A 16,834-nucleotide genomic window follows, 5' to 3' on the forward strand; every position below is an offset into this window, starting at 1 on the left:
AAAAAATGAGAATCTTATGTCCTTAAAAAAGGCTGGTTTCATGACAGTGAGCAAAGATGGTTCTTCCAAAAACTTGCAACTGCTCGACTCATAAACTGACACAAAAAAATTGATTCTGTGGTCCACTCGTAAGGAGCAGATATACAGAGTTCACATGGCAATCTCAAAGATCTCTCCTTAACTTGAAGATAATTTTAGCATGCTGGATTCTGCATCCAGTTGCCAACTCCACTATAATCCTGTCTCATTGCAAGGAGAGATGTTTAGTTCACCGTGGCTCTCAACCAGAAATCTGATCCTTTTGCTTTTTGCACTGTGAGAGATCTTGGAGTTCTCGTGGACAGTCACTTAAATATGAGCCATATCTGGCTATGTGTGGCAGCAGCCAAAACAGCCAGTGGAATCCTAGGCTGCATTAACAGAGGGATAGAATCAAGATCATCTGAAGTACTAGTATTGCTTTATAAAACCTTAGTATGACCATTCTTGGAATACTGCATCCAGTTTGGTCACTATATTATAAAAAGACATTCAGACTCTGGAAAGAGTGTAGAAAAGAGCAACAAAGATGATTAGAGGGCTGAAGAATGGTTGCAAGAATTTGCTATGTCTGGTCTTGTGAAAAGAAGGTCTAGGGGTGATATGATAGCAGTATTCCAATATTTGAGAGGCTGCCAGAAAAAAAAGGGTCAACCTATTTTCCAAAACAGCAGAAAGCAAGACAAGGAACAATAGATGGAAACTAATCATGGAGAGAAGCAACATGGAATTAATTTCCCCAACAGTGAGAACAATTAACTAGTGGAACAGCTTGCCTTTTAAAGTTATGGGTGCTCCATCACTAGAAGCTTTTAAAAAGAGACTGGACAGGCACTTGTATAAGTGATGGCTAACCTTTTCGGCACCGAGTGCAGAAAGCAGACACACACCCATAATGCAATGTGCGCCTGCCCCCCTTTGCGACCCCCCACAGGTGCCCCGCTCCACGTGCATGCACGCCCGAAAGCCCCACAGATGCCCTGGCCCCCACTCATGTGCATGTGACCCCCCCACATGCAAATGCATCTCCTGCATGCACCCCACCCCCACACATGTGCAGCAGAGACCCGCAAAGCAGCTGGCCAGCAGGAGGCACATGCATATTGTGGCAGAGCTGAGCTGGGGCAACAGCTCATGTGCCCGCAGAGAGGGCTCTACGTGCCACCTATGGCACACGTGCCATAAGTTCGCCATCACAGGTATAAGGTCTGCTTGAGTGGGGGATTGGATTAGAAGACTTCAAGGTCCCTTCCAACTCTGTTATTCTGATAAACCAAAAATGAATTTTGCTCCAGAACTGATTGTTCAAACCAAATCAAGTTTGGTTTGATTGAAAGCAAATATATTCTGGTTGTAGACCTAAGTATTCAGATTACGGAAATTACCTTCTACTCCTAAACAGTCTAGATTTGCCAATGTATTTTCAATTCAATTGTAATTATAGGGTAGTTCATATAGTTATCAGTTAATATTTCTAAAAGGATATTGACAGATTAGAATGAGGTGGGCAATGAAGCGAATACAAGGATTTTAGAATATGGCTCAGTTGGCTCAACTAATGTAAAATTTAGAGGAGGACCTCCAAATAAGTATTTAAGCGGACCACATTGATATAGGTACCATAGATTTTGCTGGAAGAAATTTGTTTCTGTTGATTCTCAGCCTGGAGCTATAAAAGAACCAAAGGAAAAAATTATCAAGTTCTTTAATGTATAGTTCAGGTTCCATCAGTCTGGTGTCCTCTAAATGTGTTCAGTTTCAATTCCCATAGTTCCTTTGATCAAGAAACGTGGCTTTTATTGGTGCCCATTTTTGAAGGATATCAGATTGGGGAAGGACAGCATTACTGCATTTATCCAAGCGCAATCATAAGTCATAACATGCTAGGGAATTATGACTTCTGTATTAAATATGTCACCATTAATATAGATAATCTATACAGAAGAAGATGAAGAAAATATCGTTGACTCACTTAGGAAAATGCTGAACTATTCTTAATGCATCTCAGTCAAATTAAGTAATGTATAAGAGTAATAGAATAGGGCAGGGATGAACAACTGCAATAATAACAATGTTATTTGATTAACTTATGAAAGAGGTGTATGATTTTGTAAGGATGTACAGTGTGTTGGACATTAAGAGATCAATTGTAAGGAAGAAAGGAATGCATTTGGCAGAACTACAAGTCATACTAAAAACAAGTCAAAATGTATATAAAAGCACCAGATTTGATAGCACCTTACTAAGCATTACTAATGCTCCAGATATTTTGAATTGATTCTCATGAACACCAATCAGCAATGGCAATGAAAAAGGTTATAGAAGTTGTGGTTCAAAGATTTTCTAGATGCAACCTTGCCTATTGTAGAACATGATGAGTTGCACAAATAAGCTCAACATATAAAATACTCAGTGGCTGTGATTTGATGGGCTGTCTCATTATTCCACCCAAAGGGACATAATGTGATATTGCCATGTGATCACTGAGTTCCAACCTGATAGTATAACACCTAATGCGGCAACAATATAGTCATTGAAGGGTTGATTGTATCATAGGTTTATAGTACATAGGTTTAAAGTTAATAGTTCATAGGTTTAAAGTTGGATAAAAAACGAAACCCTCTCTCAAGGAGCTGAACGACTACAGACTGGTTGCTCTGACATCCATAGTTATGAAAACCTTTGAAAGGCTAGTGCTGGCCCACCTGAAAACTATCACGGATCTGCTATTAATCCCTTGCAATTTGCCTACTGAGTAAATAGATTGGCAGATGATGCTATTAATATGGGTCTCCACTACATCTTACAACATCTTGAATCTCTATGCAAGGGTCCTTTTTGTAGACTTCAGCTCGGCATTCAATACCATCATTCCAGATATTCTTTTCACTAAACTAATTCAGCTAGTTGTTCCTGACCACACTTGTAAGTGGATCATAAGCTTTATAACAGATAGGAAGCAACAGGTGAAGCTGGGCAAAATCACATCAGGTAACTGTACAATTAGCATAGGCTCCTGTACAATTAGCATAACGAGCTGAGCTGGTGCAGTGGTTAGAGTGCAGTACTCTGGCTACTTCAGCTTACTGCTAGCTGCAGTTCGGCACTTCAAATCTCACTGGCTCAAGATTGACTCAGCCTTCCATCCTTCTGAGGTGGGTAAAATGAGGACCCAAATTGTTTGAGGCAATATGCTGACTCTGCTTAGAGGGGGCTGTAAAGCACTGTGAAGCGGTATATAAGTCTAAGTGCTATTGGTATTGCTATAGGTCCCCCACTCCCCGGGCTCTGTGCTGTCTCCATTTCTCTTCTCTCTATATACCAACAACTGAATCTCAAAGGATCACTGTGTTAAACTACTGAAGTTTGCAGATGATACAACAGTGATTGGTCTCATTTAATAGAACAACCAATCTGCATACAGATGGGAAGTTAAACTAACCTGGTGGTATGACCAACTCAATCTTGAACTGAACATCCTCAAAACTGTAAAGATGATAGTAAATTTTAGGAGAGGCCTCTTCTACCATCTCTTACAATACAAGGCAATATAGTATCAACAGTAGAGACCTACAAATTTTTAGATTCTATAATATCTCAAGACTTAAAATGCACACCTAACATTAAAAACGTAATCAAAAAAGCACAACAAAGAATGTTCTTCCTGTGCCAACTCAGAAAGCTTAGACTGCTCAAGGATCTGCTGATACAGTTCTACAAAGGAATTATTGAGTCTGTCGTTTGGATCTCTATAACAATCTGGTTTGGCACTGCAACAAAACAAGATAGACACAGACTTCAAAAAATAGGTAGAACTGCCGAAAAAACAATTGCAACCAGCCTGCCTTCCATTGAGGACTTGTATTCTGCATGAGCCAGAAAGCCAGTTGTAAAAATATCTACAGACCAATGGTGGGCTGCAAATTTTTTAACAACTGGTTCTCTGCCCTAATGACTAGCTGGGTAGGCATGGCTGACTGGCTGGGCATGACTGGGTGGTCATGTGACTGGGTAGGCATGGCCAACTCAAATACAAGTATCACACATCGTGATTCATCACTGGGGATTCAAACAAGCCTGGACACAGACAGCCTAGGTTAGCTGGCATGGACCCTGCTCCCCTCCCTGGAACCATGTGGATATGTGGATTCCTTGCCACAGGAACAGAAGAGCTCTTGCTGGGAAAGCGGGGCTACATTTCACTATGCTGCACAAGATGAGAGGCGACAGTAGCAGCGGAGAGAAGCAGCCACTGTCCTGGAGAGCATGTGGCGGCATCCACATGCTCTCTGTGTCAGTGGCTGCTTCTCTCCATTGTTGCTCTTGCTGGGAGAGCACACAGCACAGTGAACTGTAGCAGCCACTTTCCCCAAAATCCCATTCCCAGAAAGCACTGCCACGAAGAGAAGATGTTGGCTCTGGCCTTCCCTGGGGCCTCCGCCCTCATGCCACCTCTGGCCTCAAACTATGCCCCCCCCCGGGCCAAAGCAATTTATCCAGCCTGCAGTCTGCCATACTCAGCCGAAGGGCTGGGGAGGGCAGTGTGGGTGCAGGGGCCCAGAAGAAGTTTGGGACACTTACCTGTAAGAAGTCCCATGCGGAAAGTGCTGCAGCAGAGAGAAGCAGCTGGGTTCTATCTCCGGCAGAGTCATCGAGTTTCAGCCACTTGTTCCAGCCCTTGGTGTTGCACGAGCCTTGGTCACTCGCAGAATTGCTCCATGTGCTCTCTGGGTCGGTGGATGTTTCTCTCTGCTACTGCTCTTGCTGTAGCTTAAAGCCAGAGGCGGCATGTGGGTGGAGACCCTGAGGAAAGCCAGAGCCCAGGACTGGCACATCCTCTGATCTGAAGTGAATGGTGAGTGGGCTGCATGTGGGCGGAGGCCTGGGGAAGGCCAGAGCCAGGGACTGGCATGTCTCCAGCCAGGCCCAGACCCAAGGCGAAAGATGAGCGGGCGGCATGTGGGTGAAAGGATGGCAAGAGCCAGGCCCGAGAGGTGGCTTATCTTCACAGGCAGCCTGGTGAGCAGAGTGGGTGAGGCATGGCCAGTGTGGTAGGCCATAGTGAAGGCAATCAAGCAGATGAGGTCCGCGAGGCACGGAGATCAGTTGGGCCATGTGGCCAGCGTGATAGGCTGTGGTGAAGGCAGGCAAGTGGGCAAGGTGCAGAGATCAGCATGGTCTGGGCCACTTGGTCTGGGCGAGCGAGCCAGAAAGTAGATGGGCATGGCTGCAGACCTGACTAGCCACTGACCAAGGCGAGCGCAAGATGATATAGGACAGGACGGAGTGTGGTGCGGAGCGTGGAGCGTGGAGTGGAGCGTGGAGTGTGGAGTGAAGCAGGCCAAAGCGGAATGGGATGGGATGGGAGAGGCCAGCCAGTGGTGGGATTAGCCGGTTCACCGAACTGCGCAGAATCATAATAACCAGTTCACCCGAACCAGTCTGAACCGGTAGCAGCCAACCACTGCTACAAAACCCTCATAGCCTGGACATAAACTGTTTCAAAATTTTTCCTCAAGATGATGCTACAGGGCATTGCATACCAAAACAATTAGACACAAGGACAGTTTTCCCCCCTATGCCAGGGGTGTCAAACTCAAGGCCTGCAGGGTGAATCTGGCCCATGACGTGCTTAGATCTGGTCCATGGAGCCATCCTGGAAACAGCGAAGGACCAGCTCACAGAGGGTTTCAGGAGGCTGTTGCAGCCAAAAATGGAGCTCAAGAGCCCATTTTCACTGGCAGAGTGCTCAGGCCACAACAGGGCCCCCTATAGGAATGACCTTGAGCTGGCCATGCCCACCCTGGCTATGTCCACCCCAGCCTCCCGAGGTCAAACACAACCCTGATGCGGCCCTCAATGAAATTGAGTTTGTTACCCTGCGCTATGCCATTAGTCCGCTAAACATCTCATTCTCACAACACTGTTAAACTACCTAATAGGGCTGTATTACTATTATCCTTCTCATTTTTCCTATTACCTATTTCCTTATCTTCTTATGGCTATAATTTTATTGCTTGTATCTTATGATTTATTGATTGTTTTTAGTTAGCATTCTAGTATGATTTATGTTGATTGTTTATTTAGTATCCTATGATTATCACTGAGGATTGTATCTTATTATTTATGATGATTGTATTTTATTATTATGATCATAATTCCTCACTTGTTGCTTGTATGTACACTGAAAGCTTATGCACCAGAGACAAATTCCTTGTGTGTCCAATCACACTTGGCCAATAAAGAATTCTATTCTAATCTAAAATAATGGACCGTCCTTCCTCATGCTTAACATTGAATAATGAAGCAAAATATCAAATGGGGCTTCCTATCTAAATAACTCATCAACTCTTAAATCAATACAGTTTGGGGGGGGGTTGGAAATACAAATAAGAAATGAAGAAATGAAACATTCAAGAAATGAAGGCTGCTGTTTCATTTTTAGAGGATAGAAAATTCTGATCTTCCCCTGGCGCCACATTGCCACAAAATGGAGGAACCATCAAATGCCAAAGTTGCTCCATTTTCAATGTTTTTAACTAGGGGAAAAAAATCTGACATTACTGTCTTGGATCTTTTCTAAGACTTCATGCTGTGATAAACAAAACGACTGTCATCCATTTGTCTTTGATCTGTGAATTTTAAAAGTTTTCTGGCCTAAAGGCTTTCAACGTTTACTTTTATATGACCAATGGCTCTGCTTGCTTGTCAACCAGCCTTTATTCCTATTATGTAGTTGTTTCTAATAACTCCTATTAGATTGTTCTGAACTAAAGGAGGAAATGGAGTGTATCTGTGATGTTTATGTTCTGCAAGAATAGTCCGTCTTATGAGGCAGGTAGGGACAAGCTTGGAATAAACATGTGGATGTTTTCACAAAATGGCTTGCAAGGATGGATGTAAGTGCACATTTACCAGAAAGCAAACTGGTAAGATTGTTCCCCAGCCATCCCTCCCTACTTATGTCTTGTATTTTTGAGCATATGATATCTTTTTAAATGAAATGCTTCAGTTATGATTCTTTTCTTTTCTAAAAATGCAATTCCAAGTACATTTTTGTAAACAGGATATCTGAAGAACTGGTACTTTACAGCTTTATAGCTACACATATACGCAGACACACAGAGAGATACACACAAGCACAAATTCACAAATTCAAAGAAAAAAACTACCGGTAGTTGAAGCAATGCAGGGCTGAGTTACCAAGCAGTTTAAAACTGCCTTCATAGCAATGTCTTTGGCTCTGTTTCTATAATAAAAATGGTGTTTGAGTCATAAATATATTTCAATAAAATTTTGGACAACAGTTCTACTTGGAAATATCTTTGAACTTGGATTCAGAAATAGACATGTTGAGACTTTGGAAGGCAATATGGAAACTCTTCTTTGGCATTGAATGCAGAAGTTCTGAAACTTTTTTTTGCTGACTAGTGGTGTTCTGTAAGCTTCAGAAGTTCATAAACTCTAGAAATCCAAAAAATTCCATGGAGTTCATGCTCTGAAATATAAGCTAAATCCATAAAATCTATTTTATATTTATTATTTAAATCTTATTTGTGTTGCAATTTTGTTTGTATTTTAAGACACACAATACTGTATAATAGTTCATGATTTAATTTAGCTTTCTTTCTGCTAATAGAATAGAATAGAATAGAATAGAATAGAATAGAATAGAATAGAATTTTTTATTGGCCAAGTGTGATTGGACACACAAGGAATTTGTCTTGGTGCATATGCTCTCAGTGTACATAAAAGAAAAGAGTATATTAAGAATTTGGAATAGGCAAGTACACTATTTATATAACATCACTGTCTTATAAATTGTGGCCTATGTTTGAGCATAACTGTTTAGTCCAATCTATCTAAGTAAAATCTGTTTTCTGAAATTTGTTTCTAGTTACAATTTCCTTAACCATGAGAACTGATAAAAAGCCAATTTCCAAATAAATGGGATTTCAATTTTGCATAGATTAATTCTGTACTTCCACTTTTTTATGGTATTGGGGATCTACTTATTCTGCCTGCCCCGTGAATATATTTTGTCTTTAGTTGGTATATGGCCCAGAAAAGAAACTAGTAATTATCTTTATCATGCCTGCACAACATTTATAAAATAGTAAGCAAATTTTGAGTACAACTGACCAAGATTGTTTGATCAAGTGCAGTGACCATAATGTAAGTGTTTGATCAAATAAATGTGGGTGGTGTTCAAATTATATCAACATTAGAGCCAAATTTCCTTGTGTATTTAGCTATGGTACCTTCATTCTTTGATAACAGAAATTTCTCTCTTTGATTTCACAACATTACCTTTGTCCCACAGTCCCAGCAGATCAGGCAGGTTTATGTCATTCATAACTTTAGGATTAACGTTCTAATTTTCCTCTTATTTCTGCATCAACTACTGGCAGTCTTGAGGTATGTTAAGATTTGTTATGCCTTTTTACCCCCATGTTGGGTGAAGAAAGTCAGGTATTTACTGGTTGGGAAATATCAGAAAGGTATCTGTTGGTATTTCACACTCCCTTTTGGTTCTCCAGTCTGCCCCAAACAAAAGACAAAAAAATTAACCAAAAACATGAGGCAAAGTGACAAATTGGAATCATGAATAAAACAGGCTTTGAAAAAAGGTAAAATATTTAGTGGTTACAATGACAAATATGAATTGTATGTTTTATGAAAATCATTATGTCAAAACATGAATGATTTTTAAAAAAAAAATCAAAATGGGATCAGCTACAAACTGTCTTTGATGGGGAAAATAGCTGTAATAAAAATGAAGATATTACCAAGAATGTTATTTCTATTTCAGACAATACTAGTTTTGATTGTCGATGTACCCTGCATATGGACATATCCAGATTTATCTGGAAGGGAAAAATCCAAGAGTTAAATATAAGATCGATGCTAAAGAGAGGGGAGATCTGAAATTATATTTTGCAGATTCTTGCCTTGTTTGGTTAAAAGAATGGGACACAAGATTATTTGGTCTACATAGTCATGACTTGAGATTTGGATGGTATGCATACTTAGGGTGTAATAAAGTTAAAGTTAATGTTGATTTTAGTGATCATTTTATTAGATGAGCCATTTTGAAAATTTGGGATAAATACAAAATGAGATTATGCCCGTAAATATCATTATGGGTTTCCATCCATGAAGCACATTATAGAAAGAAGATGAAGGTGGGGCAAAAATGGTTCAGGTATGCAGATTTATTAGACTACCTCATAGGTGATATTATATTAAAATCCAGAAAAAACCTGGCATTAGGAGGTTTCAATTCAATTGAAATGTTCAATGTTTTTCATATCTACAATTCACAGAAAGATTTAAAACTGATAAAAAAAACTGCACGGTTCTGAACATAATAAAACTACATTTGAAACAAAACCATGTACAATTGATGAACACATTGCTAAAATGTATAAACGTGTTAAAATAGGAAATAGAAGAGAAGCTAAAAATATATATAATGGCCTAGTCAAAAAAAATTCAATATAACATACTAATTGATCAAAAGGAAAATATGTGGATAAAGGGACTAAAATTTGTTTTATATTTTAATCTCAAAGAGAATTTCTATAAAATGATATGCAGATGGTATTTATCCCCAGATAAATTGACTAAAGGTATAAAGTATCCTGAAATAGTTGATGGAAATTTAAGATTGAAATAGGTACCTTTTATCAGTTTTGGTAGACTTGCAAAAGAGTTAAACAATACTGAATCTAAATTAGTAATGATGTAATTCAAAACAATTTGAAAATTAATGTTTAATTTAGATCGGAAACTTTTGTATTTTTATGGATAAAACAGTGGAAAAATCACATGGTGTTTTATTAATATATATGATAACAGCAGTATAACTTCTATATGCTCAGCATTGGAAAAACCCTATGAGGTCCACAAAAGAAGGATGGTTAATAAAGATGGTAAAACTGGCAATAATGGCCAAGGCTCACAGTCCTCATGAGAGAAAAATAACTGAAGAAATTCATCTACAATTGGAAGCCCTTTGCAGGCTTTTTGCAGGAGATAGAGAAAAATCAAAATTTGACATATGGATTTGACGATTTTAAAATTTAAAAAGTGGGAAGGATTTTTTTTTTAATTTTCCCTTTTCTTTTTGGGATAAAATGGAAATTTTGTATAGCCTTAAATTAAGAGTCGAAACTAAGCATTCTTTATATCCTTGTAATAAGTCTAAAATGGTTTTTTATATTTTCCTTTCTTTTTTTATATACTTTTTTACATTTCTATCCCTACTTTCTTTTTTCCTCTCTATCATTGGTCTAGTTTGTTTATATATTTTTTACGTGTATACTTTATAAAATATAATAAAGTTATTTGAAACAGTCTGTTGTTCTACTTCTGTTTGATATTTACTCTCTAAGGAACTGCATGCAAGAGCCAACAAAATGTAGAACAGCAAAAAACTACCTGCTTGGTACATAGTGGTAGCAGGGCCTGAAACAGATAAATAGGGAAATACTGGTATCATGCCTCCTGCACATGATACAGAAGAAGCCATGATCTGCAATGAAGGATTTTACAGAAAAAAAGAAAGGTAGGAATATAATCCAAATAAGTTTCTTGCACAACTGGTGCTAGCAACTCACTTATCTTCAAAATTCATACATATTTTTTCAATCTTTTATTTAACAACATTTTAGAATACTATGTAGGAGAAAGAGCATACTCTTCCTTGGGGAAATACTGTTTGGTAATTATTTGGAACAAGCACAGTAAATCCAAACTAGGTAGCTGTATGGGAGGCAGCAAATTTCATATCACTATGTTTTCTACTGAGCCAAGGATGGGTAAAATGTACATTCAACTCACCATTGGGGGAAAATCCTTGATTGCAGTTGTATGGCTCATCCTCATTCCCCTAAACCAGAACATCACTACATCCAGTTCATCATGTTTATATTCCTTGTGCTTATGACACTGCATTCACCCCATCCTCAAGCCACAACTAAGACAACTTAAAAACATATTCAGATAGTCCAATTTTTTGTCTTTTACTGATGCTCGTTTTGTCTTGGACATAGCGCAATTCATTAATGTTTGGGAGAGCAATAGCTCTGGTTGCTAAACATGGATCAATTGAAACCAGATATGAGATCTGGTTGCACTACAGCCACTGTACTAATGATTGTATTACATTCACATTTTTGCCACTGCTTCTACCATAAGATGTTTTGTGCAGTTTCTCTCCTTATTGTGTTATTACTTTATTTATTGAAAGTGGTGGGGAAATCACCATTTTGCCTACGTGGTGGATTGCTTCCAGGTGCTGTCAGCAATGGCCACTTCTGGTCAGCACCCTCTGCAGCATTTTTCAAGGACAGAGCTTGTTTGTTATCTATTGCCACCTCCCACTTCAGTTTTGTCCCATGCAAGTCAGCCTAACTGACTGGTCAAAGGGCAGAGAAGGGCATGAAGTGAAGTAGGAGACAGCACCCGAATGTTTTGGGATTGTTGTTTTTTTTTGCAAATTCCTCTTCACATCTCTGATATATTGCATTTCTTCTGTTTTATAACCCTCCTTTGTACCTGTGACTTGTCAACGAGGATGTATCTGAACATGGGCTTAATATTTCTTTTCCAAAGAGCCCTAGACTCAGATTCAAAAACAGCAAATTCACAGATAGTAGATGTGGGGCCCCTCTATATCTGTGGCCAGCTAAGAAAGGCAGATCAAAATATTGATGTTGACAAGGGTACTCCTCCAAAAATTAAGGAGAGTGATTGAAAATTGACACTTGGATGAAATAAAACCAAGATAATCCATCAACCATTATTCTTGACCTGATCCAAAGTAAGGGCAGGTTCACTTATCAACTCAAACAGAGTTGTACTCACCCAGTGAGGCAGCATATCTTATAACAGCATAATTTCCTACTAGCTCAAGAGCTGCTGAAATGCCCTTAGATGTAGTTTCCAGATAGGTGTCCTGACCTGTGCATAGGTGGCATTAGCTAGCCTCAGATACTCTACCATGGCTTGTTGGAAGAAGAAATCAGAAAATAATTATTATATTGGAAAATATTCACTTTGGCAAGGTTTTGATAGAACGTGGTTCATAAACAATATTAACAAAGATCATATAGGTTTTGTTTTGCAGCAATGATTCTTGTTTTAATAATCCAGATAAAAAGGAGGAAAATAAAATGTGGAAATCACATCCTTTTGTTTACCTATTAATAAATATAGTCAATGCATCTTAAATTATAGAGACTAGATTTCAATCTTCTAGTATAAATTTAAGGTAGTCAGGATTCAATCTAAATCATCTTATTGTGACTATAGATTGGTGGGGTAACCTCCCTGTATTTGGGACTCATTCCTGATGTCATTTGATATTAATTAAAGGGTCTTTAGGTTGATGGCTGGTGTAAAACTTCCCCTGGTAAAAAAAAAAGCACATTCCCTTCTAGTGAAAGAGTTTTCTTCTATTCTTGTGCCAGCTCCCATTAATCTCTGACACCATTAAAAAGAGCCATTTTAAGATCTTATTTTTTGAGGAACTGGATTTTTGGAGAAGGATTCATGCAAGGGTGCTGGTCTGTTTCCTCTATCTCATCACCTGCTATGGGCTCAGATTTCACACTAGAAGACTGTCTCACATTTTACAAGTACAGGAAAGATAAGCATTTCTCCCCCCTGAAAACCATTTACAACAAGGCATCAAGCCAAATGAAATACCAGCCTAAGTTGTTTGGCTTGGCCAAATGTTCCCAGATTTTTTTTCTCTAAAGTAGAGATTGTTCTGAATTTCAGCATCATCCTGAAACTAGCAGTTAGGTAAAAGCATGCCATGAAATACAAAAGTCACTTTATATAATTAAACTGAATCCATAACAATGAAAGTCTCACCAAGAGGTTCAACCAAAATTGGTAATGAATGTATAACACCCCAAATATATTAAACAACATTTGTGCAAAAGTATATGCTTAATGTGTATGCAGAATCCTGTGAATCTATGAATAAGATAATTCAAATATTCAAGATCCTCACTCCTGAACCTTTAATTACACATGTTTAGTTTTGAGGATTGTGTCTATAAAAGTAACTGATCCTTCTATTGTAAACATTTCTATGAAGCAAAGAAAGGGGATATTTCATACTTCGTTTAATTTTTAAAAAATCAATTTATATTTTAAAAGGATTTCCAATCTCATCTTTCTTTGTGCCAGGTAAATAAACACTACCACTTCTCACACACTTACTCACACACACACACAACAAACACATACACACAAAACATTGTAAGAACTAAATCAAAAGTTACACGAGTTACTATTTAGTAAAATGCCTGAATGTCATTGGAAGTGTGTTTCCCTACAATTTATATTGGAACCACGAACTTAAAAAACAAAGGGTGTTACACTGCAACCCTGCTTTCACTTCAGTCCATTGTGGCGTTTTAAAACGTAGCGAACCATCATTTGCTTCTTAGAAGAGACTCGTTTTGATAAGTCCTGCAAATATATACTACATCTAAATCCCGAACATGAAGCATTTGGGGAAAAGAAGAGAGGGAAAAGTGAGAAATCTTTCATAACGCTCCGCGAATCAGTCCCTGAATAAAACACTTTTTAAAATGTACCTGTTTAAGGCAAATCTGTATTAAATCGAAATTCGTTTCTTTCTTCAAGTTCACGGAATCCTTTACGAATTGTTAAGCATGGCATTAATAATCTGGAGTTCATTTTCATACTAGTCTGATTCAATCTTCTGGAAAGAACACAGATATTACATATGTATGTATTATATATCTTGTTTTATTATGTGTTATATGGTTATATGTTACAATATAATAAAACTTTATAATAAAACTTTATTTATAGTATATACATACACATATATATATACATATACATATACATATACATATACATATATACATACATACATACATATACATATACGTACGTACATACATACATACATACATACATACATACATACATATATACATACACACACACACACACACACACACACACATGATTTATTTAAAACACTATTTAGATGATAAAGTGGTGAGGAAGAGAGTTAAATAGAAGGAACCGCGCCGGATTTCAAGTTTCAGGCGCGGCGGAGAAATGTTCCCGAAAGCATCTGAAAAACCAAGGCTGCTGCCCGGGCGCTGCGGAATTAAAGGATTCCGCAGCGCTCTGCATATTGCCGAGTGAGCAACACGGTGAGGGTACGAATTCTTATCAAAGGATAAGCGCTAAGCAAAAAGAATAAAAAGTCTAACATACATTGTTCATAAGATGTTATGGAAAATACACACTATATTCGCGAACCGTTATAGGAGTGTGATTTAATTGTACTTTAAAGAAATCAAACCCGGCAGCAATAACACTTATTTCTAGAAAGTCAGTGGGAAAGCTTGAACGTGCTAGGTCGAACTGGATTGAAGAAGAAAAAACGATAATTTTCCTTTTTGCCCAGGTCGAATGTTTGCTGGAGAAAAGCAAATCGTTTTAGGATTGTTGTTGTTGTTGTTTTACTTCTATAACGGAGCAAGAGCTCCTTTCCTTCCTTTCTGACGGAACCGGCCCCTTGCAAGAAAAATCATCATCATCATCATTAACAACAACAACCCAAATTGAGAGAAAAATGCAACGACTCGCTCGCAGGAAGAAAAGAAAGGAATTTTCTTTAAAGCCCTGCTGGTAGGTACCTGGGAAACGGCAGCTCTATTTTCTAAAATCACGGTTATGGCAAAACGCCCGGAATTTCTCCTCGCTGTGCAGTAAATACTTGAGACGGGAGTCTGCAGAATGCCGGGAAAGAGTGGGGGGGCGAGCATTTTATTCGCTCAATAGCATTTGCAGTAAGACAAGCCACAACCATCAACCCTTGCATTCCAACCTATTCGAAATAATTTTAAAGGGGCAGCGGTATACAAATATTTTGAACAAAGACAACTAAAGACGTATTTCTCACAGGATCGACCTATAGTCAATTCTTTTAAAAGTTAGGGGTAACAGTGGATGTGATTCATCCGTTTTACGCAGGTGAATTGTTTTTTTTTTTACTCTCGTGAATATGAGTTAGAAGCATAACACTCAAAACACACACCTACATAAAAAGTCAACAGAAAACAGGGATTCTTCCTACCTCTTAATTTATTCTGAGACACTTTTAAAATGAAAAGGCACCTTCCTCAAGGACATTTTTCCTTTTTTTTATTTTCGTAAAAACTCTAAAAAAAATATTTGTTATCCTTGAGTCATTTCTCCCTTGGCGCCTTTATCAAGGACAGTTTGGGATCCAATTTAGAGAACTTATCCTCCATAGGAACCCTGGGAATTAAAGAGGATGGTAAAAGGATTTCAGCTGCATTTCATTTAGGTTCTCCCCACCTTTTATTTATTTATTTATTCATAATCACAAAAATATGATTATAGGTGGTGTACAATAAAAGCAAAAAAAAAATAACTACAATAATATGCTGACATGAAAACATAAATATTATTATTATATTAAAAACCTTTAAAAGGGTAAGGACAACATGGATGTTATTACAATTTAGCCACCTCATTCAATTCCAAACAAGCCAGCTGACTAGAAGATTTTGTCATAATTTATGGATACAACTATTTTTTCTGGCCTTGGGTTTGAATAGAACTTTCTGCTGTGTGCTGCTCCCTGTCTTTCATGGCTAAGTGCATGGTTTGAGCCTGAGATATTTCTGTACGCCAAAATTTCTTAACCTCAGCAATCAGAGAAATTCCAGGAGTTGAAGTCTACACATCTTGAAATTTCTGAAATTGGGAAATACTGATCTAGGCTACAAACCTCTATGAAGATCCTTGGCAATAGAAAAGAAAGCAAAGATGAGAAAAAGAGATGCAAAGATTGTGTCTCTTCAAATGTCAAAATCTTCCACTGTACATATATATAGTCTATAAAAGGAAGTTTCTTCTGAATTAAAAATAACAATAATCTGATAACCAAGCTAGTCTAGATCAGGATCAAAGGACCACAGCTAACAGAACACATCCTGAAATCCATGCCCACTGCTTGCTGGATCCAAGAGTTTCCTATGATCTTTCCCCACATGTACCCAACCATGGCCCAACATATGGTTTATCAACAACTTTTTTTCTGTTGTGTCCCTAGAGCTTGTCTTCATTTCCTCAGCCCAAGTGAGGCAAGTTTTAGTGGCCAGGTTGAGTCACCCATTACTTGGAAGTGAGTTGAAACAGAGGCAACAGTAGCAGAATAGAAGTCAGTGGTGGAAAACTAAATTTCATGCCAACATAGTTGACATTGCAGCTTCCTAATAGACTAAGGCTTATAGGAGCCCATGTGGTTTGTTAGATCCACCAATTTGAGCCAAATGCAGAAAAGTGGGACAGATTAGAGGCTATAAACTAGTTATCAGGAATTTCCCAGGCTGTGGTCAAAAAAGTTAAGATGGCAGCTGTATTGGTGCAATCAAACTACTGCCTGTCTTTATATGTATCATATGTGTGATTCACATAAAAATAGATGGGCCTTCTATCTTAATTTTTTTGGCAGTACCCTGCCTGCACTCAGCCCTGCTAAATATAAATAAAAAGTTTGAAGGTCTGGTCTGCTCAGGAACTTGTGATGAGTCCCACACTCAATTGTTTTTCTATGAAAAGTTTGCAGCTGCGCAGGTGATAGAGGGAGCCCCTCGTGGCTCCCGAGTGACACCTATCCTGCGCAGGCTGCACTGGCTACCTGTGGCCTTCCGGGTGCGCTTCAAGGTGTTGGTGAACGTCTTTAAAGCGCTCCATG

The sequence above is a fragment of the Ahaetulla prasina genome, chromosome 4 (genome assembly GCF_028640845.1).
Source record: "Ahaetulla prasina isolate Xishuangbanna chromosome 4, ASM2864084v1, whole genome shotgun sequence".
Taxonomy (NCBI): domain Eukaryota; kingdom Metazoa; phylum Chordata; class Lepidosauria; order Squamata; family Colubridae; genus Ahaetulla; species Ahaetulla prasina.